Below are 4,465 nucleotides of genomic sequence, written 5' to 3'. Positions count from 1 at the left end.
TCTTTACTGATCATAAGAGCTTCAGTTATTTCCTTACACAGAAGGAGTTGAATATGAGGCAAAGACTGTGGCTTGAGTTGATCAAGGACTACGATTACACGATTAGTTACCACCCAGGGAAGGCTAATGTGGTGGCTGATGCGTTGAGTCAGAAGTCGGGACCTGCGGCTATATCTGTGGTTGTAACTTAGTGTCACATCATATGGGATTTGGAGCTCTCGGGTATAGAGTTGGTATCTGGTGATCATCAGGCTTTCATTGCTAGCTTGGTGGTCCAGCCGACCTTGTTTGAGCGTATAAAAGTCGCGCAAGCTAGTGATCTAGAGTTGGCAGAGATTGGGGAAAAGACACAGTAGGGTCTAGCTACAGAGTTTAACATCTCTGACAAGGTGTGTTGAGGTTTGGGACCAGGCTATGTGTTCCGAACGATGATGAGATCAGAAGGATGATTTTGGAGGAAGCGCATCGTTCTTTGTATACGGTACATCCAGGTAGTACAAAGATGTATCGGGATTTGCGCGAGACCTTTTGGTGGTCTGGTATGAAGAGATAGATTGCTCAGTTTGTGGAGCAATGTCTTATGTGTCAGCAGGTGAAAGCTAAACATCAGAGGCCGACAGGGCCGTTGCAGCCTTTGCCTATTTCGATGTGGAAATGGGAGCATATTTCCATGGATTTTGTGATCGGTTTGCCACCAGCGCTTCACGGGCAGAATGCTATCCGGGTGATCGTGGACAGATTGACGAAATCTACTCATTTCATACTGATGAAAGTTGACTATCCTTTGAGTAGGCTAGCAAATTTGTATGTGCATGAGATTGTGAGAATGCACGAAGTACCAGTGTTTATTGTATCAGATCAAGATCTGAGGTTTACTTCTCGATTCTGGATGAGCTTGTAGGAGGCATTGGGGACGAAGCTTACTTTTAGTACAGTGTTCCACCCCTAGACTGATGGACAGTCAGAGAGGACGATACAAATATTGGAAGATATGTTGCGAGCTTGTGTGTTAGACTTCGGTGGTAGCTGGATACAGTTTATGCCACTTGTAGAGTTCGCTTATTATAATAGCTTCCAGTCTAGTATCAGGATGACACCGTTCGAGGCTTTGTATGGTCGGAGGTGTCGATCTCCTTTGTGTTGGGATGAGGTTGGTGAACGTCAGGTGTTAGGACCTGAACTTGTGCAACAGGCGTCTGAGAAGGTTGGTTTGATCTGGGAGAGGATTAGATCAGCTCAGAGTCGGCAGAAGAGTTACGCGGATGTTTATCGCCGTGATTTAGAGTTCGAAGTGGGGGGGGGGGGGTAAGGTATTTCTACTTATCACTCTGATGGAAGGGGTGATGAGATTTGGGAGAAAGGGCAAGCTGAGCCCGAGGTATATTGGACCATTCGAGATTCTTGAGCGAGTGGGTTCGGTGGCCTACAGGATTGCACGACCCCTAGCACTTTCGAGGGTTCACGATGTGTTCCACGTATCCATGTTGAGGAGGTACGTATTGGACCCTTCATATGTTATAAGCTATGATGAGTTGGAAATTGGGGATACTTTAGCATATAAGGAGATACCTGTTCAGATTCTGGACCGTAAAGTTCAAAAGCTTCATACCAAGGAGATACTGTTAGTGAAGGTATTATAGCGAAACCATGAGGTTGAGGAAGTTTCTTGGGAACTAGAAACGAAAATACGCCAAAAGTATCCACAGTTGTTTTGAGTACTTGTATGTTATCCTGCTTTGTGTTGGGATAGGTGGTTAGTTGTCGAGAGTATTTATATTGTGAACTCTTGAGATAGTTATATATGTAACCACGGTATTCTTCCGCCATAAGTGAGGGTATGTATGTATATGTATGATGGGGCTGCACTGTAGTAGTCGGCAGTTTTCTTCTTAGAATTGTATATACGTGTTCAGTTGTGTGTGTGAGCTTGTGAATGCGAGATGACAAATTTCGAGGACAAATTTTTTGTAAAGAGGGGAGGATGTAAGAACCCGAACCGTGATAAATGAGTTTAAATAAATAAGAGAGGGGTAAATTTGGTTTTTGAACAGACTTTGTCGACGAAGCCAAAGTTTGTCGATGAAGGCCATGCATCTCTTGTCGACGAAATTCATAGGCTCGTTGAGGAGGAGAAGCTGAGGAGTTTCGGGAAACCGGTGATATCAGGATTCGTCGACGAATCCACCATCTCATCAATGAGTTGTATATACGACCTCGTCAACGAGTACACCATCTCGTCGACGAAGACGCCTGAGTCAAAGGGCTATAAATTTCAATTCTTATTACTTCCAAGCTAAGAAAACAAAATCCTATCTCTTTCTCTCTCTCTCTCTATAACTCTCCCTACTCTCTATCTCTCCACATTTCTTCGCCATTCATCGCGAGAACCGTAAATCTGAAGTTACCACGAGGATCGTGGAAGGATTTTCTACAAATTCTACGGATCAGAATCCCATTTCGTAGATTTTCGGGTTTCGGCATAAAATCGAGGTAAGGCTCAGTTTTTAGTTCCGATCCAGTAGTTTTGTAGGAAACATTATTGTGAGTATATTTTGTACTGTTGATTATAGGTTTTGGAACTCGGTTTACTGTTTATGAGCCATAGAGTTCGAGAATTTCCATTCGGGGAAAGGTAAGGGGAACTGTGTTTATATCAGTTATTTTTGAAATCGGACTCGGTAGAACCGTGGTTCACGGTCATGTGTGTGTTTTGGCTACTCATTTGGGGGGATCTAACGAGGAGAACTATGAGTTTTTATGATTACAGTTTTGCGAAGAAGGGGGCGACGGGCTGCATCCCTGGTTTTGTTGAAAACTGAACGTATATGCTGATTTATACCGTGTTATAGGGATGACCATGCCTTGACTTGTTTTAAATTGTATGTGTTAGAAGAACCGTAATTTTAGATTACTAAATGGGTGTGGTTTGTTTGGTTATATGAGCATGCATATGTGTGTGATTGGTTAAATTTCTAGTAAGAACGGGGTTCCGAATTTGTTCCAGGTACTGAGAGTATCCAACTCTATATCCGAGGGCGTGTGTTTATCGCCTGTCACGTAGGCAAGAGTGTCCGGCTCTATATCCGAGGGCGTGAGCTTATATCGGCTGATCACCGAAAGGTGTGGATCCACCAGTTTGCTCCGGTATGATGCCATGGGAGTCTAGGACTAGCCATGTGCCGGTGGCGTCGTGCTTCGCGAGTTGGCTATGGGCCAACGCCGGATTGTCGTGGATTGACTTCTGGCCGAGGGGTGTGACAACACCAAGTAGATCATGGGCGTGTGTATGCGTGCGTGTGCATGTATGCACTGTGTAAAATTAGTACTGGACTGCATTTAATTGCGTGTATGTTGCATCATGATAACACTCAAATGTTACACACCGATATAACCTGTGTTTTTCTTTACTGAGAGGTGTCTTACCCCTATTGTACGTACATTTTTACAGGTTCTTCGAGTAACTAGAACTAGCGTATTGGTGTAGGGAGCGTAGTGGCCAGTGTACTGCAGTTGACGCTTGGGTAAGTGTTAGGACTGTGTTTTGGTGGGTTTCCATTTTTGGGATGTGTTGGGCACCCAATTGTACGTAGTTTGATAGAGTCTGTTTCTGCTCTTGTATAGACTCTAGTATGATACTGTGTATATATAGAAAGATCTTTTTCTGCTGCGTGTATTCTGTTGTGTTTGGATGTATAGGGTGCCTGGGAACCCTACGGGATCGAACCCTCATCCTCCCTACTATATCTGTGGATGTTTTGTGTGATACAGGGACATGTTAGATTACATTTTTACCCATGGATTCTATTTTAGGGTTCGGGGCGTGGCATAACCTATTAATTATAAATAAAATATAATTAAATTATAAAATTAATAAAAAACCATCTATACATTTGAACTAATATTAAATAAACTAAAAAATTTAATTTTGTCATTAATGCTATTTTAAAAATAAATTAGTGTGATAATCATATGTTATAAATATATATTAATAACAAGATTATAGTTAATTAATAAATTATATTACATTATTTTAATTAATAGAAAAAATTTAAAATTTAATTAACATAATTATCATTTAAATGTGTAATCATAAGAATATTAATATTTTTATTTAAAATATATTAAAAATACATATAACTTATTATAATTTAATTATGGATTGAAGAAGAACTATTCATTAATTTAAATTAACATATTAAATAAATTAAAATTTCAAATTTAATTAATAATATTATTTTCATTATAATTTAATATGATAGTAATATGTTATAAATACACATTAATAATAAGAAAATTTAAATTTTTATTATAAATAAATATTAATATTTTTAATTTAAAATATGCTTAAAAAATAATTATATATTACGTTATAATAAAAGTAAGTACCCAAATACTATTTACTTTAAAATACATTTAAATAGTTTTTATAACAATAAACACTTTCCTAATTCACCAGTTATTATCC

This window comes from Malania oleifera, chromosome 2 (genome assembly GCF_029873635.1).
Source record: "Malania oleifera isolate guangnan ecotype guangnan chromosome 2, ASM2987363v1, whole genome shotgun sequence".
NCBI lineage: Eukaryota > Viridiplantae > Streptophyta > Magnoliopsida > Santalales > Ximeniaceae > Malania > Malania oleifera.
Note: the sequence above shows the minus strand (reverse complement) of the source record.